The sequence below is a fragment of the Arvicanthis niloticus genome, chromosome 23 (assembly GCF_011762505.2).
Source record: "Arvicanthis niloticus isolate mArvNil1 chromosome 23, mArvNil1.pat.X, whole genome shotgun sequence".
In the NCBI taxonomy this organism is placed as follows: Eukaryota; Metazoa; Chordata; class Mammalia; order Rodentia; family Muridae; genus Arvicanthis; species Arvicanthis niloticus.
In genome coordinates this window covers 5,136,444-5,160,179 of record NC_133430.1, presented here as the reverse complement: position 1 = coordinate 5,160,179, position 23,736 = coordinate 5,136,444, and the positions used below count along the sequence as shown (strand labels likewise).

General features: G+C 40.7%; 1 long non-coding RNA gene and 1 gene segment (V, D, J or C); one reads left to right on the top strand and one right to left on the bottom strand.

Annotated features, from left to right (window-relative positions):
• Window positions 1-23,736, bottom strand: part of LOC143436697 (Ig gamma-2C chain C region-like) — an 891,501-nt gene that overhangs the window by 308,853 nt on the left and 558,912 nt on the right.
• Window positions 9,830-22,026, top strand: LOC143436702 (uncharacterized). The gene is made up of 3 exons (XR_013106546.1): window positions 9,830-9,962; window positions 18,861-18,957; window positions 20,380-22,026. It is a non-coding gene; the product is annotated as an uncharacterized LOC143436702 (long non-coding RNA).

Below are 23,736 nucleotides of genomic sequence, written 5' to 3'. Positions count from 1 at the left end.
ATATATGTGGTGCACAGATAGCCATACATGCAACCCGTAAAACATCCATACACATAAAACAAAAATAATTAAACCATTTAAAAAGAAAGAAATTGAGCTGGAGAGATGGCTCAGTGGTTAAGAGCACTGGGTGCTCATCCAGAGGTCCTGAGTTCAATTCCCAGAAACCACATGGTGGCTCGAAACCATCTATAATGGGTTCTAACGCCCTCTTTTGGTGTGTCTGAAGACAGCAACAGTGCACTCATATATATATAATATATATATATATATATATATATATATATATTAAACAAATAAAACTTTAAAAAAGAGAAAGAAATTGAGAAATCATAAACTCTCAAAAGATGCCATGATAATATAAAACAACACAGTCACTTATGAAAGGTGATTTGGCAGGCTTTCTGTAATTTAAAGACATTCACACATTAAGTGTACACCAGTCAGGGATGTACAGGTTTGTAACCCAGAGACTTGAGAATATGAGACAGAAGGAAAGAAAGGCAAAGTCTAGTTGGATGCAGAGTGAGCACAAGGCCAATATGAGTGGTAAGATGAAATAAACAGCAAAAGCAAAGGATTATACAGATTCATGGTGTGATGGCTTGTATATGCTCAATCCAGAGAGTGATACTATTAGAAGGTATGACCCTGTTGGAGTAGGTGTGGCCTTGTTGGAGTAGGTGTGTCATTGTGTGTGTGTGTGTGTGTGTGTGTGTGTGTGTGTGTGTGTGCTTTAAGACCCTCATCCTAGCTGCCTGGAAGTCAGTATTCTGCTAGCAGCCTTCAGATGAAGATGTAGAACTCTCAGCTTCTTCTGCACCATGCCTTCCTGGATGCTACCATGTTCCCACCTTGATGATACTGGACTGAACTGCTGTATTTGTAAGCCAGCCCCAGTTAAATGTTGTCATTATAAGAGTTGCCCCGGTCATGGTGTCTGTTCACAACAGCAAAACCCTAATAAAGACACATGGTGATTCACTTGCCTTGTGTGTTCAAGGCTGTGGGCTCAATCCTTCATACTAAATGATGATGATAATAAATACATAAATGAATAAATAAAATTAAGATAATCCAGGTGGGCATAGTGATTCATGTTTATAATCCCAGCACTCAAGGAGGTGAGAGTTGAAGATTACCACCAACTTGAAACTCAACTGCAATTGTCTTAGTGTGTAATGACACAAGACTACTTAGGACTATTGAGCAATTAAGCATATTAGGAAAACAGCTGATTCATATAGTTGGCCAGATTGAAGCATTGACATGAATGAATCTGTAAGTTTTGTTTATGAGTACAAATGGGGTCGGATCAGCAGTTAGAAGCATGTGCTGCTCCTGCAGAGGATCTAAGCTCAGTTCCAAGCACCCATATGAAGGATCACAAGCACCACTAACACCAGATGATATGAGGCCCTCTTCTAGCCTCTCAGGACACCAGGCACACTTGTAGCAGACATACATATATTTAGGCAAAACACCCATTAAAAGAAAGATAAATGAATTGAAAAAATAATGCAAACAGGAATTCAATGTCTATAGATTATTTTGCTCTTGGGAACTATGCCACAAGCATTCACAAACCTGGTGAGTTGTTTTATTTTCTATTCTACATAGGGCATTTTCCAAGTAGCCATATGTCCTATGGTTTCTGTAATCCTGAATAAATTTATGGCATGATGGGATTAAGAATCATACTTGATACAGCTTGTCTTCAGGGTCCTAATGAAAGATACAGATAAGCTGATATCTGGCTTGAGCATTCTGTGAAGACCTTGGCTTGGCTGCTGCACCCCTGCTATTGTCCAGAGCATCCCATTGTCTTCTAGGACCATTCTCATGTCTTCACTAGGCACATGCCAAGAGACAAGATACACCTTCATTAAGAGTGGGTCATGATGTGTGTGTGTGTGTGTGTGTGTGTGTGTGTCAGTGTCTGTGTGTGTGTTTGTATGAAAGGGAATTTTCAAACTACATAATTAATAGTGATTCAAATATATAAAAATTTATTAAGTCATAATTTCTATGAATTATGACCATATTAACTCTTTACCTCACTGTTTCTGAGTCTGAGTATTACTTATATCTCTGGTCAGATAGTTACTTGTAAGTAGAGTCCTGTGGCTGTTAGATGTTTGTCAATGTGAGAGTATCTAAACCTAGATGCCAGTTGGACAATCTCTTCCATGAATATGATGTCAAAACTCTCTCCAAGGTCTTCTGGGAATAATTCTGGCAACATTTGGACACTAATATCAATAATTACATTACAGATATTTGCCCATGAGAAGGACATTGAAGAACAAGACTAAAAATGGCCCACTGAGAGGGAAAAATCCAGTGTTTTTATGAGTCATACATAACAATGTTTGCATCAGGATTTTTATCTCCTGGTAAATAATGATTATGTTACATTACAAACAATGGGTCCACCAACATGTGTAATTATGGGGTCTTTTATGAGATAGAAAATGCTAACCAAGTCTGAGCTTAAGGAGGAAGCTGTTTAAAGGTTATGAGATATAAAATATATGTACATTAACTGATTAGGGTCAGTGTAATGAGGCTAGGAAAAACACATTAGTTTCTAAATATTGTCACAGCCTACCTTTCTTCCTGTTCCTAGAGCTGACAATGTACCCTGATCATTCTGAGTTCCTCTTGCTAGTACTGAGTATCTTTTCAGGAGGTCTGTGTCTGGGCTCACACTGAAGTCCCATTACTGTATTTCTGGCACAGCAGTACATAGTGATGTGCCCCATACTCACAGAGCTTAGCTGCAGAGAACTGGCTCTTTGATGTATCTGTGAAGATGCTGGCTCTCTTCTTGAATGACAGGTTGTAGTTAATGCTACCTTCCCAATATAAGTGTGCCATTCACTCTAGAGCCTTTTCTAGGGGCTGACAAATACAGTTATCAGCAGTTTTAACTAGATGTGATGGAGAATCCATAGACAGTGCACATTTTGGTCAGGGTCTCTGAGGGCTTCACCATGGCTGGGTCAGACTCCAGAAGCTATACCTGGGTCAGGACACTTGGGGAGAAAACAAATTTGTTCTTTTCAGCCTTTCAGTCAAAATTTCCCTATGAGTCTATGTGTGATACTCAACTTGGAGAACCATTACAAAGCACAGGAGAAATTCCAAGAGTTTCATCTTCTGGACCAAAGATTTTCCTTCTCCATAGACTTAAGCCTTGTGTGCGCAAAGATCTACAAGCTTCCACTAGAAAGAGAGTGTGAACATAGACTGAAGACTGAATTGCATGTCTTCTGTCTTCTTCACATATTCATGGAGGGACTGTGGTCAGGCTGTCTCCACTCATCCTGTGTCCCATGAGGTATGGGTTCTCTTAAATTTCAGTGATATTAAATAGAGACAAGAGGAAAAGTATTTTCAGAGGGATGCTGAGAGATGGTTGAGGGATCTTGTCACACTCCAGAGCACAAATCCATCTTCCTCTAAGCCTCTTCTCCTCCCTGGCCTTAGCTCAGCCACTCCTCATATGCTCGGGCTCTTATGACATCTGTGAACTTGTAAATATGTCACTTTGTTGTTAAGGAGGTCTGTAGCTGCTTGTATTTTCATATTAATTGCAGTGTCTAACATATAAGACTGAGGGACCCTGCTAACAGTTGGTTCTGATTGGTAAGTAAATATGCCAACAGACAATGGCTGAGCAGGGAGACAGATGTGGGACTTTTAGGATTTCCAGGCAAGGACAGAGGAAGGAGGAAGAAGATATAGCCACCATGCTGGGGAAGGAAGAAGGACATCAGGCCCGAGAGGTGCAGAAGACAGAGAGATAGTCATCATGTAGGTGCCATCTAATGCAACTGAGGGGGGCTACAGGTCTGGGTCTGGGGAAGCAAAGATGAAATATAAATTTAGTAAGTAATAACTCAGAATGTTGGAGGTGTATGTTAACTATGAGATTAGGGAGTGGCCCAAACATTGAGTTGTCCAAAGCATATTAAAATACAAAGGCTGTGTGTGTGTGTGTGTGTGTGTGTGTGTAAGAGAGAGTGAGAGAGACAGAGACAGAGAGACAGAGATAGATATTTGAGAACACAGAGCATTAGGGCAGAGCATTGGTTGCTGCTGCAGCCAAGGCCTCCACAGGGGTTGAGTTGAGAGGTCAATTTAATCAGGTTCTACTACAGCAGTCCACAACTTCTCTGCAGTCTGAGGCATCCTGAGATCCTACTCTCAGCAGCTGAGACTCAATAAAATGATGTTGGTCCCACGCTTCACCCTAAATTATTATCCTAAGATATTGGGTGAGAACTGTTGCAATTAGTGTTCAATTTTCCATTCCCCAGAGTACAATGTCCATTGTTTCACAGGATCTCAACTTCCTCTCTGTTTCTCCATAGGTGGGTTCTAGAGTTAACTCATCACATGTCCTCATTTTGGAAACTTAATTACTGAAACCACACACAGAGAATTCAAGTCTACAACATTTAATGTTGTTCATAACTGCTAAACTCAAACATCTGAGATGTGATGAATTTAGCCAGGAGCAACAGAGCCAAGATGATGGGGTGAAGTTCAGACGGAAGTAAAGGATGAAAGCTCTTTATGTTCCACTACTGTAGTACAGAGTTCCCTATATATAAATGGGACTTAAAACTGCAACATACTATGTATTGTGTAGAATAAAGAAAGTCATCAATATTTTTGGCGGGCTGATATTCCTGTGAATCACAAGAAAAAGTGACCTGGCAAGATATAGCCATTTATGCTATAGTGGCATGAATGTTTTGAGGATAAGTGACCATTTCTGATTGGATTTGGGGTCTGTTCTATAGGACAGAACTTATGCTTGATATTGTAAATTAGGCCAGGAATGTGTGGCAGGAGGGACCACATTTATAGTCAGACATAGTATCACACCACTTTCTAAACAGGCCCAGATTAGTGCATCTCCCAACTCTTAACAGATAAGCTTCCTTTGGCAGTGAACAGCAGTTAATACAGAAACTAGTATCTGATGAGACTGTAGTGAATAAATAATTATTAAAAGCTCAGACCAAAATGTGGCATCTGTATTATACCTCATTTCTCAGGTCTCAGGTAACAATACAGAAGAAAGCACATCAAAATTATAGGAGTCTGAGGTTAGAGAGGTGTAAAGCAGAACAGTGCCTTCTAAACAGTATAGGACTGTTGCATTCATGAGCTCATGTTGTCTGTAGTTGCTTGCAGAAGACCTGCAAAAGACCAAACTGATCAATATTTCAGCATTGATGGGAAGGCTCTTATGAAGCTCTGGTTGAGGGAGAGCCGATTTTCCTGAAAGAAATACGGTGCCTGGTAGGTTGTCAGTGCTCCAGAAGATGAACTACTCGTGTGGGTTAAGTGGGCTATGAAGAGAAGATGTGAAATTTGGGAAGGAGTTATGGCAGAGGCTAGCGTGGTGAGACCTGGGGGTCAGAGGATGGATATGGTCAAGTTATGTTGTACGTATGTTAGGTCTCCTCCAAGAAAGAATGAAAATTAAACATCACCACCAGTGAATATTTCCTCAGTAAGATGGGAGATACTATTACCTTAGGAGAACATATCGAAGTAGTAGTTATTCTTAGAGAAATGAGAGAAGAAACAAGCATATTTTGGGGGTCTAATAGTCCTAGTGCCCCCATAAAACTGGGTAGCCAGTTACTATCTATGTTATAACCCAGCCTTCCATGTTAATGCAGACCATTCTCTAGTAACTGATTTCTTCTATGAGAAATTCAGGGTGAGCTTTTCCTTGGCTCTGATCATAGTTTTATTATGTGAAGTGACACCTAATTTTAGAAGTTCATTTGAAATATGGTTGTCACAGATTCATTTCATGTGTATTCCAACTGCTGTCCATATATCCCTCCCTTCCTGACACATTTATTTGAATTTATCTTTAAATTTAACCCATGTTTTCAGATCTCCAGCACCTGTGTAGAACATAAATTCCTTATTATTATTTTTCACCATTGAAATCTGTGTGGGCCAGCCAACCCTAACCAGAAAACATTGACATTGGTCTACCCAGATCACAAGGCATTAATCTGCATGTATTTTAGCTATACCCTCTGTGGGATACCCTACTACATTTAGGGGACCTGATTTTAGACTATTTACCTTCTTGACAGACTTAACACACAGGGTAACGTCAATTACTTTTCTCATGTGACTGGAATTCAGACCTGAAAACCCTCCATGAATTTTTGGGTGGATCATGGTATTGTTGATTTATTATTTTTGTTTGCTTAGGTAAGAGCCTTAGTTAAATGCTTTTTGTTTTTTACATGTGTCACTGCGGATGATGATTGTATACATACTTCATAGGTATGCAGATGTTCTGGAAAGTGTTCTGTGTCATGGAGATGTATTCAAGACCTTGCTCTGTGTTGATTCTAAATTCATGAATCTAAATTCATGAGTCCTTTGTGTCCCCTGCTGGTCTTCACAGCTTTGCAGGTAAGTTTATGTCTGAGCTTGGAGTTATCTCTCACTCACCATTTGTCTTGCACAGTAATAGGTGGCCCTGTCCTCAGTTTCCAGACTGTTCTATAAATCAGACTGTTCATCTGAAGGTACAGAGTGCTCTTTGCACTATTATGGGAGGATTATGGGAGGGGGTGACAAGGAGGGGGACAATGAGCTGGTGTAAAGTGAATAAGTAAAAGAATTAAATTATATTTTAAAAAACCTGTGTGTCCCACCTAAGAGACCACAGTTCCTTCTTGAGACCCTTTTGTGGACAATTTGACTCATATGTTCATAGTTTTGTAGTAATTTTGTTGTATCTTACTGTTTCTAATAACAAATTTGTAATGTTTCCAGTATTTCCAACCAAAGGAAGACGGTTTTTTTGCTGTTTCTCACATATAAAATCTGTAGTCTGAAGACCTTTTTTAGCAGTGAAAACTATCAATTATGTTGGTGGTGGGCTTATAATTAATAAATCTTTTTTTTTTTAGGTTTTCTATCTCCAGGGTAGTCTCCCTTTGTGATTTCTTTATTGTTTCTACTTCCATTTTTAGATCCTGCATGGTTTTGTTTAATTCCTTTTCCCGTTTGTTGCATTTTCTTGCAATTCCTTAAGGGATTTTTGTGTTTCCTCTTTAACGGGTTTCTATCTGTCTACCATTGTTCTCCTTAAGTTCTTTGAGAGTGTTATTTATGTCTTTCTTAAAGTCCTCTATCATTGTCATGAGAAGTGATTTTAATTCTGAATCCCACTTTTCTGGTGTGAATGGGTGTTCAGGGCTTGCTATGATGGGGCAACTGGGTTCTGATGATGTCATGTAACTTTGTTTTCTGTTGCTTACGTTCCTGCGCTTGCCTTTTGCCATCTGGTTAACTCTAGTCCTGCCTGTACTTGCTGTCTCTGACTGAAGCCTGTCTTTCGAGTTATCTCACTTGTGTCTGATCTCCTAGTGGTCCAGATATCTCTGTGATCTTTCCAGCTGCACTGATTACAGTGGTACCTCTAGGATGCCTCAGGATTTGGTGCCTCCAAGGTTGCTACAGCTAGGTGTCTGCTGTTCTGTGTGCAGTATGTCCTCTAGGATATCTCAGGATATGTTGTCTGACTCTCTGAGTTCAGTTGTTCCTCTGTGATTCTGGGTTGAGTGGACCTTACAGAATGTCTCTGGTGGAATCCAGGGTCCACACAACAGTAGACCCGGCAGAGGTCTGGGTCCAGGCCTCGATCCGGGAGAGGGGCTGAAGGGGAGTGCTACTCTGCAGGGGTGGGGAGCGGGGTATCTTCTGGAATCTGAGCACTCACAGCACCCAGCTATGGGCTTAGGACAGTATGTGGGTCTTCCTACCTAAAGTTGGCTCTGGGATCCGTGGAGCCTCCAGAATATCTCAGGTGGAATCCGGGGTCCATGCAACAGCAGACCTGGCAGAGGTCTGGTCCAGGCTTCAGATCCGGGAGGGCTCATTCATATATTATAGTGAGACAAACCTGCAGTAGAAATTTCAAACATTGGCCATTGGAGTCTTTCCATTGTTTTTACAAGGCCTAATTAATCCAAAGAAGTAATGGCTATTTTTTTGTCTGAGAGCAACAAATGACAAAAGCATTCTCACAGATGGAGATACCCTGATCATCTTGCCTTGGGTCCCCATCCCAGCAAAGTAGTTGAGGCCACTTCCTACTCCCATCATTGAATGTAAGGCCAATTTGTCCATGCTGGGCTCTTTCCACAGATGAGGGGATTCCACTGATGCACAGCTTGTTGTCACTGTGTACTTCAGTCAGATTCATTTTTATGGCTTCTGTGATGAGAGTCTCAAGACTGTGATAACTGTGTGCTGAATGAACATCATGGAGCTTTGTATTCAGTGAGTTAAGCTGAGCAGTGAGACTGGAGCAGAGCAGGACTGGGAGGCTGGGGTCAGGATTCCTACCTCACCTCGATGTGCATCACTGATGAAGAAACAAAAGAGCTTAGAGACATTCAACTCTCTGACCTGCCTGCATCACCAGCCTTCCATAACCCAATGGCCTTCTAACCTCCAGGGATGCATATTTTCCTTACAGAAGACAGATATTTAATCATTTTTATTTTTGCCTTTCAGAACATTCTACCAACAAGTAACTTAATAAAGTTACTAAAAATGAGAAACACATACTATTGCAGACATTAAGTAACCAGGAGAAAGTTCCAATCATGACCCTGGGTTTGGGATTTCACTGATATGTCACATCTACAGGGGAACCAGGCATCAAAGAGCTTTGTGAAGCAAGCTTGGGAGAAAGACAGGCATGGGCACTGTGAGAGGAAAATTACCTAGACCAGTGAAATTCAATGTATATTACAGGAATGAAAACTACAAATAAAGTCAGAAAAGGAGGGAAGAAAATAAAATTGCTTTACATACTGGGCATCTGACAGGTCTTGAGTAGCTTCTGAGAACTATAGACCAGTGATCTGAAGCTTTCTCAGAAGGGAGTGAGAGACGAGGACATAGTTTTGTTGAAATATTTTTGATAGTTTAGTGTATGCACACACTGAATTTAGTCAAGTTTACCTCCTCTCTACCACCAAAACACTTTATTCCAAGAAGTTTCCTGCTGAGTCCATCTCTTTCTTTTATATGACCCACCAAACTTAATTATGGTTACTTGCATAAGGGTTGGTGGGAGGTTACTTCCTAAAGCATGGGAACTTACAAGTGGCTACATAACTGAAGAAAGTGATACCTTCCTGCAGCCACAGTTAACTGCCACTAGTCCTTCAAGGACGAGTGGAGCCTCAAGAGTCTTTTCAATGGTGAAATGTTGCAACACATCTCTACAGCCTCCTTTCCATCCATTCTTTCTTCTCTGAGGATGGTGGAGATGTCCCATGTATGGCCAAATATGGAATTATTTATTCCTGATACTTTCATAAAGTACCAGTCAGTGGGTTGGTTATATGCTGCCTATAGCAAACAGGTTCACCAGCCATGCATAGCTACATGCATTGTGGTCTCAGAGCTCAGCTGCTATACGTGACATCCCACATATTTTATTAATAGTTTGATAGCTGGGTCAGCTTTAGGTCTAGTGTTTATGCTTCATTTGATGTCATCAGGGTTTGTAATACCCTGACATTTTTCTAATGCATTGTTTGTTCTACCCTTAATCCAAAACACTCCTCTGAAACATACTGAGACTCTTTTCTCTGTCTAAGGGCTGCATATTCCCCAGAGTCTCCACATGTCCTCAGGACTCGAAAAGGCAGGGTCACTCCTGTCCTGTTTGCTTAGGTAAGAGCCTTAGTTAAATGCTTTTTGTTTTTTTACATGTGTCACTGCGGATGATGATTGTATACATACTTCATAGGTATGCAGATGTTCTGGAAAGTGTTCTGTGTCATGGAGATGTATTCAAGACCTTGCTCTGTGTTGATTCTAAATTCATGAATCTAAATTCATGAGTCCTTTGTGTCCCCTGCTGGTCTTCAACAGCTTTGCAGGTAAGTTTATGTCTGAGCTTGGAGTTATCTCTCACTCACCATTTGTCTTGCACAGTAATAGGTGGCCCTGTCCTCAGTTTCCAGACTGTTCATCTGAAGGTACAGAGTGCTCTTTGCATTGTCTCTGGAAATGGCAAAACGGCTCTTCACAGAGTCTGTGTACAGCTTTTGATCACCACTGCTACTACTGATTCATGAGATTTATTGTAGCATTTTCCCTGCAGCCTGCCGGACCCAGTGCAAGTAGTAATCACTGAAGGTGAATCCAGATGCCATACAAGAAAGCTTTAGTGATTCCCCTAGGCTGTACCAAACCTCCTCCAGACTCCATCAACTGCATCTCACACTAGACACCTGCAACATACAGAGAATCTGAGTCAGGAAACTGTCACACATATCTACTGATCCTTTAGTCAAGTCCACTCTTACACACCCAGTATCTCTTGCTCTTTGTAAATTACCTTTTAAAAGAGCAACAAGGAAAACCAAGGTCACTTTCATCTCTATGGTGAATGTACTGTGTTCAGCTAATCACTCAAGAGGAGGATCTGGGAATCCAGGGCTGGGTTCCTCTGCCAGAGCTGCAGGGTCAGGGATGGGTTACTTTTTATCAACAGAAGGAGGCTCTATTTGTATATCTTCCCACTATATAGCAAGGTCTTGGGCTAGACTCCTCAGACAACTGGGTCCTCAGTGTATATGCTGGAGGTTTTAAGAACATTTATGGTGGTTTTTAAATTTGAGACAATTTGGTAGTGGGATTTAATCTGTAAGTTCTCTGTCCTCATCCTGTTTCATCTGCAGCCATACAGGTTGGTCCCCAGTCTTACTCAGGTGATATAGCAGTGAATTCTTGACTATGAGCATACCAGGGATTGAACTCATAAGGTTTGGTGGCTGAGTTATCTCACCAGCCTATGAATATTGTATCCAACTATTGGACTTATTTATTTTTATTTTATGTCTATATGTGCTGTGCCTGCATGTACAGTTTCCACATAGGGCAAAAATGGAGTTGAAATCTCTGGATCTAGAGTGACAGTTGTGAGTCACCACGTGGGTACTGGGAACTGATTCTGAGTATTCTGTAATAGGAACAAGTACTTACAGCTGCTGAATTAACTCTTTTTTAAATTTAACTTTTTACTGATTCTTCATAAATTTCACATCATGCATTCCAATCCCACTCATCTTCTCATTCCTTTGTACCTGCCCTCTACCATTGCAACATCATATTTAAAAGAAAAAAAATCTCATTGTGGAAGCTGTAGTATGATATAGTGTGTCCCACAGTATACCCTGTTGTTTGTTGCAATGAGTCTGGTTCAATGCCTCTGGCTTCTGCTACCCTATCAATACTGGATCCTCACAGAGACTGCTCAAAGATATGCTGTTCTTGCCCTATGTCATAGAAATACTACAGCTCTGGGTCTGTAGGACCTGCCCCTTCATGTGCTCCAATATTTCATAGATGGGGTAGATGTTGGGGTGGGCCAACTCAAAGGACCCAAATCTGGACCTGGGTGGTAGCTGAGGTAGTCAGCCCTCCAGCTCTCCCACACTCACAACACCAGGGCAAGCTCTCCAGTACTGCTCCAATTCTGCAGTCCACAGAGGGCAGAGCTAGCTCTCCTGCTCTCATGTCCTGGGGGCTGGTTCACCTGCATTTATGTCAGCACAGTCAGCTTTGTTGTGTTGCCCTGGCAAGGGATGGGTCCCTCTTTTCCAGGTGCTAAAGCTGGTGAGGGGCAGGGACAGCTCTTTTTTCTCCCACAGGTAGTGAGGGGGCGATGTAGAGCATTTCTCCTGCACCCATGCCACTGCATGGCAGACAAGTTGTGGGGCCAGTTCTTCCATACTCATGGCGTTGGGGCCAGCTCCGCTATGCCTCTGCTACCAGGGTGAGTTCTACTGTGCTGCATAGGCAAGGTATAGAGCCCACTTTCCCAAGTGGTATAGTTGGTGAGGGACAGAGACAGCTCCCTGGCTCTGATGGCCCTGGGGCCAGGTCTCCCACCTTGAACCAACTCTTTTATCCTCTTAATTATGTTTAACAATTATTATGAAAATCTATGAGTTTCTAAGTTCTTGCAAAATTTCTTATAAGTTAGAATATTTATCAGGAAATGGAACCCTGGACAGAGTTATTAAATTAATAGGCTGGCAAGCTAAGAACGGGTAAGATTCTGTACAGAGCCTTACCAACTTAAGACATAAGTGCATTGCTTTTCATAATGCATATTCCATGATGGGTAAGGAAGGTATTCTTGTCAGGATGACCTAAGACAGGCTCAGTCTTGGTAATTAAATAAAAAAGGGGGAAAGGCAGAGAGCCTTTTGGTTGGCTTGGCAAGAATCTGACATTGGTTAAGGACAAGAAAATGGGCTGTTTGGCAGGAATATGACATTGGCCAAGAACAAGGAAGTAGGCTTCAGGCAGGAATCTGACATTAGGCTAGAACAAAGAAGTAATTTCAGACAAGATTCTAAATTTTAGGCTAGAACAGGGAAGTAGGCTTCAGACATGAAAATTACCTTGTGCTAGAACAAGGAAGTTGGCTCACATATTTGGTCATTCTGATAAGCCCTTAGAAACAGAGATCACAGGAGTGTTCACATAATTGGGTTTAATGCCTTGCTTTTTCTTTGACTATTTGTGTTTGTTGTCTTGCTTGTTCCTTGACTATTTGCATCTATTGTATTCTAGACCCTCAACCTAGAACTGACCTTAACACATGCATGTAATCAAAATGATATAAAAGCATAAAGGAAGAGGGGAGATGGTATAGGGTTTTCTAGGGAGGGGAAATAGGGAAAGGGGATGACATATGTATTGTAAATAAATAAAATATCCAATAAAAAAGAATATTTATTAGGTCTGAACATTTGTTTTTAATCCGATAAGGGTCAGATTTTAACTTATGTGAGTCACTTAAATAACTGAATACCAAGAATGCTAATCAGCTGATCCAAAAGCACATGAAAGAGTACAACAGTTATTTGTTAGGAGATGTCAATCAACAAATCAATAACGCATGTATCCACATCAGCCATTACTATATAAATGGGAATAAAAGAAGATCAGATGTCAGCTCATACCCAACATACTGCTGTCATTTACATTAATAAGAGATGGAAGAACTTCTGTCATAGTATGGAGGAAAGATAAGTTGGTGCTAGAACACTAGAACATAGATCACAGAATCGTCAATCATCTAAGTCAAGAGAACTATGCGATCCTGCTCCCTGGTATACACTCTACTGAACCATAATATTTATTCGAGGGAGATTTTTGCATTTCCATTATAGTTTATATTAGTCTTAGTTTTGAGCATTAATGTCAATCATTGGATGATTAGATACAATTCAGCGTATACAAGCAATGTGAACTATACAGCCTTAGAAAGAACAAAAACCTCATAAAAATCTCATAACTTCATGGATGGAATTAGAGGACAATATGCTAAAGAAAATAATCCCAGAATCTCTGCAAGGAGCTGAATGGTCTTTTACATTCAGAATATCAGAAAACTGACAGTTTGGAATGTGGTCCCCATAGCTGTAACATGGCAAACCCTCCCCCTCCCCCCCAAAAAAACCCATGGCGACAGAAGATAGTGAAGTTGTGTCTTCACTAGAGGGACATTTTTTGATCTGTGATCTGTGTATTTCACAGTAAAAATAGTCAAAAGGTAGACGATCACATTTCAAGTTGTAAAACAGGAGATTTTCAAAATTCTTGTCACAAAAAAGTAATGGGCTCGACTGAAATGCTCATTTTGTTGATTTAATCAGAGTTGATATTTATATCCATCTTATAATCTCTATGTAATAATACCCTACTAATATATGATATTACTGTGTCTCTTGATACTTCAAAATTGTTCCAGAACCTATGCATGGAATGCTCTTGTATATGTATACATATATGAATCATATGTTAGTGATACCATTGCTATAACACCAAACTTGTGAGTTTAAAGCTCTTGTATATGTGTAAATATGTATGAATCACATGTTAGTGATCTCATTGCTAGGTTACCAAACTGGTGAGTTTAATAAGAGTGACTGAGGCCAAAGTGACTATGAGGCAGTGATTGCTTTATACCTGTTTCTTTATAAAAGAAAACTTTTGTCAAAGCCTTGTCTTGACATCACTAAACCATCTGCTACCTTAGATTAAGCACATAAGTAAAGCATTTGAGTTTATGCTACTATTGCTCTATTTCTGTGGCTTCTCATGTCCATCTTGTCTGTGTATGCGAAGGTCTGATAGTATTTCTCTCACAGGTGTTCCCACCAAATTGTAGGTTCATTGCTCACACCCCTGGGGTATTTTTTTTTTATATATATCTACTAATATATAACTTGCCTAAAAGAAAAGGATGTGGCAATATACTGGGATATTAAAAGAGAATATTTTCTATATAGTAGAGTATAACAAATTAATTTATATAATTTGATTATATTGTCAAATTTGGTTTTTATAGGATATCACAGTTTCAAACAAATTTCTTTTGATGCAAGGAGTTCTGTCAATTCCTATGATAATGGATAGGAACCAGTGCAGAGGATTTTGTCTTTCCTCTCAGGTAGTGATAGGAACTCTTAGTAGGATGGAAGAAGTAATGGAAGACCATTTTGCTCCAAAAATGATTTCTGGGACCACAGCTTCTCTGTCTCTGTCTCTGTCTCTGTCTCTCTGTCTCTCTGTCTCTCTCTCTGTGCATGTGTCTGTGTGTATGTGTTGTAGTTGTGGAGGGAGGGTAAGACAGAGTGAAGAGAAATAGTTAAAAAAATAATAGATGTACTGTGGGACAAGTCTTTAAAGAAAATCGACTCTCCCTCTCTAGACAACTATCAGATTTTACGCTCAAGAATAGTAGGACAACACAAACTAGACTGGACAAGAAAATGAAGACAAAGCCAAAACAAAACCAAAACCAAACAAAATAAACCAAAAGTGAAAAGAAAACACATATTTGAGTAGATCGGGAAGTAAAAGTGAAGTGTGTGTGTGTGTGTGTGTGTGTGTGTGTGCACGGACGTGTGAGTTTGTGCGCTTATGTGAATAAAATCAAAGTATATTTGTGGATTTGAATAAGAACAGCCTCCATAGTCTAATATATTTCAATGTGTAGTCCTAGGGAAGAATTCGGAGGTGTGACTGGTTGGAGGTAGTATGTCACCTAAGTGAGGTTTGAGGTTTCAAAAGTCCAAGTCAGACCCAGTGTCTCTCTCTTTTTCTCCCTACTGCCCATGTATCTAGATATAGAATTCTCAACTACTCCAGAATCATGTCTGCCTGTGTGCAGACATGCTCCCTCCCATGATGATGATGAATTAAACATCTGAAACAGTAAATAAGTCTCCAATTAAACACTTTGATTTATGAGTTGCATTGGTTATGGCACCCTTTCAGAGCAATAAAATACTGACTAAAATAGAAGTTGGTAACAGAGTGCAGAATATTGTTGTGACAAGCCTGACCACGCTGTTTGTTGGAGGAATATGGAAGGCTCTGGAATTTTGGATTAGAAAATCAGATTAATGGGCCATACTAGTAGGAGCCTGGAAGACAGTGCTGAAGGCAATTTGAACTGGAGGGGGGGGGAGGGTGTAGCATAAGAAATAGAATGTGTCTCCTTTCTGCCCTTTTCAAAACAAAAACAAAAAATCCCCCCAAAACAAAAAACAAAACAAAAAGAAAGAAAGAAACAAACAAAAAACAAAACCCCCTAACTAAACCAAACCAAACCAACCAAATCAAACCAAACAAAGTAAAAAAACCCCCCTGAGGAGGCTAAATTGGAGAGTTTTGGATTAATGGTGCCAACAGAGGAGATTTCAAGACAGCCTAGTGTTGACTCTATTGATGTGTTATTAGCAGTAACTCTTATGCAGACTTAGAATGAAAAAGAGCAAGCTGAGCAAGGCAAAATAAACATTACAAAATGCATACTTTTAGGGAAAAAAGGAGCACCAGGAAGTCTGAACGAGCTAAGTTCAGTCCAGTGCTCAAGGAGAGACAAATTTAAGAAATAACCTGATGCTAAATGGTATAAAGGGAGTGGTGGCCTCAGGGCCCCTCCCCCCTTGGATATGCTTACAATCTGTGAAAAGGAGTTAAAGAAAAGCTCAAGAGGTCAAGAAAGGCAGCAGAAAGCTGGTGATAAGGCATTCAGACAAGGGGGTCATGTTCCAGCCTTAGCAAAGCAGCAGAACTTGGCAGTTTCAGCCATGTGGTTCTGGCTTTAGAGCTATATAACAAGAAAGGGGTTGTAGAATTTCCCTTCATGAATAAACAAAGCTGCTGAGGCCAGGCATGTGTCAGGGTTGTCCCCTGACACAGATCTCCAGATAGGCCATTACATGAAGCAATGAAGGTGAAGGCAACATTGTGTTGGAGACCCCAAGATTTTGGAGATGCCAAAGTTGTGAAATACCCTCCATGGAAAGCTACAGACTGGTATAGATCTAGTCCAAGAGAGAGAAGTGTGTTGCATCAACAAAGCTGAGGGGAGTTGGAAATCTGAAGTGTGCTTTGACACTAGACATTGAAATGCAGTTTGGAATTTGCCCTGAGGGTTTTCAGTTTTGGTTTGATCCAGTATTTCCTCACAAGATGCTCCTTTATCCCCCACCCCCTTTTGGAATGGCAACAAATATCATGGGTTAGGAGGTATGACCTTGTTGGAATTGGTGTGGTCTTGTGGGCAGAAGTGAGTCACTGGTGGTGGGTGTTGGGGTTTCAAAGTCTAAACCAGGCACAACGGATCTACTTATTTTTCCTCCCACCTGAGTATCTCAGACTTGAGCCATTTGTTCAAATGCTCAGCTAATTTCCTGGGACTGAGGCGACACAGTGTTTGACTTACAGGTTTTTATGTCTTTGCTTTTAAGAGTAGGGCTCAGGGGATCAACTTATGATTTTTCTATCTTTCAACAGAAGTCTATGACATTCAATGTTGCCTATTAACTAAGGTTATCACTGCATTTCTGTGTCTGAAACACAGTCACACCATACAGACCTGTGTTTACACATGTTCTCATTTTCAGGCATCACATTTTCATAATGTTGTGACAATAGACTAATGGAATAGCCAATACTATTTGTACTGAATCAAATCATTGGGTTCCTGTTCAGATGTTTGGGGCTCACTGGGGTCATGTTGGATCTCCTAATATCCATTTTGTAGAATTGAATTCAAGCTGAGGGAGGCCAGAAGATTGGAGCCATGCACAGCTTAGAAAAAACAATTTTCAGTAGTTATGAGAGCCTGTGTGTGCCAGCCCATCTCTCACTTGTCATGTGAGACTTCAAGGAGTATCCCTTCTGCCTTTTAATCTATGTATGATGTATTTATTTCTTTGGGATGTGCACAGCAGATGACGGTGGCTGGACTCTTCCCTGTCCATGGTGCTGAACAGTAGCCCTACCTCTTTAACAGTAGCAGTTAAAAAAATATCAATGATATGATTCCACACATTTTCAGTTGTGTCACAAAAGAATCTATGCCAAACATAAGGCTGTTCCTAATCATGGGCAGGTAGATTCTTGGGAATTTTCTTATAAGCAAAATTGTACTGACTTTGGTGATGCAGCTGAGAGTTATAGGTCACAGATTTGGTCTGATTGCATATATTCCAGGGAACTGCTTCAGGAGATGGGGGCTTTGTTCCTGGGATGACACTAACTATGTATCTCACAGTAACACATATCCCCAACTTCACCATCACAGAGCTCAGCAATAGGGTGACTTGGGTCTTGGAAGTGTCATTGAAATGCAGCTGTGATTTGGAGAATTAGACTTTCTTCAGTGACTTGGAAAATCCTCCATCCTCATGCAAAGTTCCAATTCTCGAGACTTGGTAAAAAACCCAAGTGTGGTTATAACCAATGTTATGGCCTGCTCTCTCACCTAACCAAACTTAATAAACAATCTTCCATATACATGCCTATAATAGGTTAAATGCTCCACCATACGTGTGCTTAGAGCCCTGTATGTGGGATGATCCTAGATCCTGCTGAATCATAAACCTTAATCCTGTGCATTTCATGGAACTACACATCTTTATGCTCCTAGCTCTATTCTAAGAGCCTGTAATGAGGCATTACACTGAAGTAGATGAACTTCATAAGGTTTTTATTTTTTTAAATGTGTTATTCTATACTCTTTGCATTCCCTAATATGCTCCCAAATATTTCTGATTTATTTAAATGTAGTAACTCTTCAAGAAAACTTAAACTAAAGTAACTCCACTCAATGAATTGCTATTAAGATGACTCTAGATGAATTCCAACCTGTATTGGTAATGACATAGGGACAGTGTAGATGGGGTAAGTGGGACAGCTGTCACAGGCTGAGTAAATAAGCAGCACAGGAGAGACCTGGAAGACATCTGGCATCAGCAAAACTGATTCCGTGGGAATCTAAGATGAATGGCTTCATGAGATGGGCTGTGTAGCCTTTGCTGAATCTTCAGTGAGACATCTGGGATGAAGGAAGAACAGGTTTGGTCATATGATATAAAAAATTCCTACCCCAGCTCATTCTGAACAATCCCCTCAGTATTTTTTAGAGTGACTTAAACTGTTATTTTTAATCATTTTTATGTGTTTGAGTGTTTTGCCTGCATGTATGTGTTCTGTACACTGTATGTGTGCCTTGTACCCTCAGAGGCCAGAAGAAGTTTCTAAATCTTCTGGAACTGTAGTTACAGATGTGTGTGAGCCACCATGTGGGGTGCCTTGAATTAAACCAGGGTTCCCTGAAAGAGCAGCCATTGTTCTTAACTCCTGAACCATCCCTCCAGAGCTCATTTTCCTCATTTATGCCTGTTTCCCTTTTTTATTTGACCTGTTTACATTCTGTTCTGTGTTTTCTTTAATTTCAGCATTATCCATCTCCACCCAGGAAGTAGAACCATCTGGGAATAACTCATTTCCATTCAGTGACTATAAATATGTTAGTGCTCACCAGGTGTTTGCTGGGTGAGTTGTTGGCAGTAAATAATGCACTTCAGAGGTAATATAGTTCCTGAGGTGAGGGAACCTGTGGAGCTAGATCAATGGAGGGTATATGGAGCACTGGACTTTGAGGTGCTCAGGACTCTTGTGAGATTCCCTCTCAGGCAAACTTCCATGGGAACTTCTGATTCTTTACTCTTTTGTGAGGTGATCACTTATTCTGAAAGCAGGGAGTCCCCAGTCTGCCTTGAATAACCTGAGATGTCCATATGGAACTGACAAGTGGACCTAAGGCAGTAAGATGATGCAGGTTATTTAATCCCCAACTCCACAGAGAGGAATGCAGAAATCAATTATCTTACCCAATGTTTCCTTGCTCCAACACAATGCCTGAGACTGGGTGATGTTAAAGGAGTGGAAATTTATTTTGTCCATGGCTCTGAACACTGGGAGAGAAAATGTACAGCACTGAAAATGCTGGAGGGCCTTTTCCTCTTTCTTAGCATGGCCAGGAACATCAGTGTGAGCCAGAAAAATGATTTCATGTTAAATCACTTCAACCTTTGAAACCACTAGTGCTGAGGCTACTTCTAAGTGTTATTATCTGTTGAAACCTAACTACCTTCCAAAGGCTCACATAAAAATGACAATAGCTTAGAAAGTTTGTACTGTTCCAAACATGAGCTCTTTATGGACACATTGAAACCAGAGAAAAGGATGTGAGACTAACGTGCTTTGAGGCTTAGTGCTACATCTCAATGGTCCTGGGCACCATAATTCTTCCTGGATGTTGCACACAGTCCTCATGGTTAGCTGGCAACCTATTGAGCCTGGTGTTTTTAAGACCATGTAGATTCCTCAGGTATGATTTGGGAGCTCATAATCTCAGATTTTGAGCACAGTAAGAGCTTCCTTCCTTATTAAATACATGTTTCTGTCCTTGACTGGCCATTCTTAGATGTGCACAGGACATGAGGAACAATTTAAAAATTCTGAATTTAGTTCATCACTGACAAATCTAAAAATCACCCACACAAACTCTTGGACTGTTCACTTAGGTTGAGTATAAATTTGTTATAGAATTTGTGATATGACTCCACATTGATGCTTGCCCTTTTCTGCAAATAGGATGCTGTAAAAAGTGGCCCGTAAGGGCCTGAGATGAGCACTGGGTAATAGCAGTGATGTAAACTTTGGTAATGAACACACTTCCTGGGAGTCTTTGGGCAGGAACTTAGCTCAGGGATGACAGAGGAAAGACAGGTTTATGTGCTCTATGATGAGGGCCTTCACCTTGAGAACAACCCAGCACCATAACTTGATCTCTTTCGGAAATACAGGGATTTAGTCATGTTCCATGTTTCTCTTTGCTTGCTTTAGTCAATCTATCTTCTTTAATGGGCTCCTTTGTTCTCCCATCTTTTCCCTCCTCATTTCTCTCCAAAGATGCACATCTACTTTATGAATGAACAGAAATTACAAGAACTTTGGTGTTTTGTCCTCCGAAGACATTCATTGCCAGTAATTTGAAAACTTGTTACCACGGGCTGTCAGAAATTGAGAAAAAACAACAGAAATCCTCAGTGTGTCTTGGCCACAGTCTCCAGATACCCAGTCTTCTCTATTGTAGTTATGGCTGGGAAGTTGTGGGCATGATGTTAAAGCCACAGCTTCCTCTCAGGAACAGTTTCCACACATAAGTGGATGAACCTGGCAAGCTGGGTAAGGCAGAGAAGCACTTTGTAGAAGCAGTTGTGGTTCCTGACTACATTTTCTCATCTCTGCCTAGTGGTACAACATATGAATTAAGAGCTCTTTTTGTGCCATTTCTCAAGAACTCACAGGACACCAATGTGTTGCAGGCATGGCTCTGCCATCATCACAGCAATACAACTTCACCACAATCTGACTAAGTTCAATCATTTCCTAGGTGGCATCATGCCTTGATTGGACAACCATCATCCTCTGCGTTGAATACCCATCCAATGTTTTATAGTGACACCATCCATATGATGCCAAAGGACTATTGAGAAGAATGCTACATTTAGGCTCTCAGTGCCATACCTGACTTCTTCAGAGCTTCAGATAAAGAACCCCAACTCAGAATGAGTCACAGGTCTTTCACTCCATGTTTCTGGGATAGCAGTGGAAATAAGACCCTTAGAAGCCTGGAGGAAAGAAAAGGGATTAATAAGTTAAAGAAAATTATTTTGACTCATTAAATTATAGGGGAACTATACAAACTAAACCATAACAAGTAAAGAGAGAGAAAGAAACAAGGGATGTCACCCCTTCAGTGGGTTAGGAGCAGTTTGCAGCTAACTGAAGCCCATTGAGTATCACAAGCTACATTGGCCTCATGTCTCAGTTTTATTGCCTCACACACATTTTACTACCAGCACTACAGCTGGGTCAGTGCTGGGTCTGTTGCACATGATTTGTGTGAGGATTTGGGGAGATTGAAAGTTATCTGGTTCATGAGTCACTGGCCCTGGCCAATTTCCCTGTTAGCTCTAACTTGAATCCCACATACTGCTCTGACCAGAGAATCTTACTGAGTCTCTACCCTGAATCTAGGGTTTCACATTCTCAAGAGTTCTTTGGATTTTCAGGATCTGATCCTGCTTTTCATACAGAGATGCTCTGCATTTTGTTAAAGTCAGAGATTATTCCACATTAAAAAATCTATGAGTTGTGGAGACAGCTCTGTGGTTCAAGCTTTTACCACATAAGAACAAAGACCAGAATTTACTTCTCCATAACTACAAAAGAGGTAGATTTTGTAGCCAGCTAGGAAGCCCATCTCTGGGATGTGGAGACAGTGTGATCCTTGGTGTAAACAGTTTAGCCTATTGATGAGATCAGGTCCAGTAGTGGGATTATTTAAAAATTATCATGCAGATTGATAGAGAAAGACATCTTATACCAACATGTATATAAACACACACACACACACACACACAGAGTGAGAGAGGGAGAGAGAGAGAGAGAGAGAGAGCAAGAGACGGAGGCAAAGCAGTGTAACAAATCAATACAAAAACACATATCAAACTGAAAAACAGAAAGTTGAATAAACATTTGGACACTCCAAGGATTACTGTATTTGTAGAGATTATTCCTGTGGGAGGGAGCCCAAACACGGAGGAGGTCAGCTCTCCATTCCCTTCACTTCTTTCTGAGAGGGCTGTAAGTCTCTGAAACCCAAAGATCTGTGTGCTCTTCTTGCCCCCCTGCTGGTGTTTGGTGCCATACAGAAAGGTTTGTATCTGAGCTCAAGGTAAATAACATTCATTCCCTGTGTCTCTTGCACAGTAATAAGTGTGTCCTCAGACCTAAGACTGCCTGTTTCCAAGAACAGGATGTTCTTAGTATTGTTTCTGAGGATGGTGAATTGGCCCTTAATAGTGTATTAGATAGTTCTACTGTTATAACTAATGTATGTGATTCACTCCAGTTCTTCACTAAACCATGCTATAGTCACTGAAGGTGAAAGCAGACACTGCACAAGAGAATTTCAGAAGTTTTCCAGGATGCACTAAGCCTCCCCACAACTCCACCAGCTGTACCTCATACTGAACACTTGCAAACACAGAGAACACCAGTCAGAAAACTGTCACAAACCCCAAATTTTGTCTCTCATGTCCACACAACACACAATGTCATCTCTAAAAATGACATTTTAAAATAAAGACAAGGGGAAAAAAGCTGAGCCCCAAAGTCCATGCTGATCACTGAATGGAACGATCTAGGAAGCCAGGGCTGGGCTCCTCTGTCAGAGCTGCAGGGTCAGGGCAGGCCTGGTTCTTATGAGCACAGAGAAGCCTTATTTGCATGTCTTCCTGTTATAGCAGGCTCTGGAGTTGGACCTGGGCTGAAGGCAAGGCTCATAGCAGATATAAGACTTCAAAGACACCAATATCAGTTAAAGAGTTTGACAATGTATGGTATTTTCATACTCACTCTTTTTTTTTTTTGTGGGCGGAGTTTAAGATTTCACCATACTTCATTTAGCTCCCTTTTGTGCATGTGCACAGAACATGCTTTGTTTCCATACTCTGTAATAATTCCTTAGTATAAATGTGTAATTAAATAGTGCCACCCATAATTGTGCCTCTAGATATCAGCTCAGTCTTTTTCACTGCTTGGGCAGGACATACCTTCTCCTTAATGTGGCTCTTGGAGAGGTTCACTCCTGCAGGATTATGGTGGCAGAACTCATTCTCTGTGACAAGAACACTTGGGAATATTCTGAATTTTACTTATTCATGATAGAATGCTGTCCTCAGACATTATAGGTACTTGCAACTGAGACATTCCAGGTCTCTGTCTTCCACTCATAGTTTGCAATGGAGATGTATTTCTATTTGTAGCAAAGTCATTTGTTGTGAATCCCGAAGTTCTCCTTTTACTCCTTTTAAGTCCTCCTCCTACCATTTTTTTCATCTTTACAGCAGGGATCATGTGACTTGTCTTTTTGTTGTGTTAGGCTAGTTTTCATTGTGCTCAATTAACATAATCAGTATAAGTGGGGGTTTAAATTCTAGAATGACTTATTAGGATGAACTATTTAACCAATTCTCTGGTTTCCATCTTCCTCTTCCCTTTCCTCTCTCCACACCTCACTTTTGCTTTCACATCACAAATATTCCCTTGTCCTTGGTCCTTCTTGTCTCACACTTAAGATGTGCTCCCTTCCTAAGGTTCAGTTCCAAAAGCTACAAAACAGAAGCTAGCACCCTTGACATACAATGAAGGATCTGCATATGACAGAAAAAAGTCAGTTTTTGTCCTATCAAGCCTTTG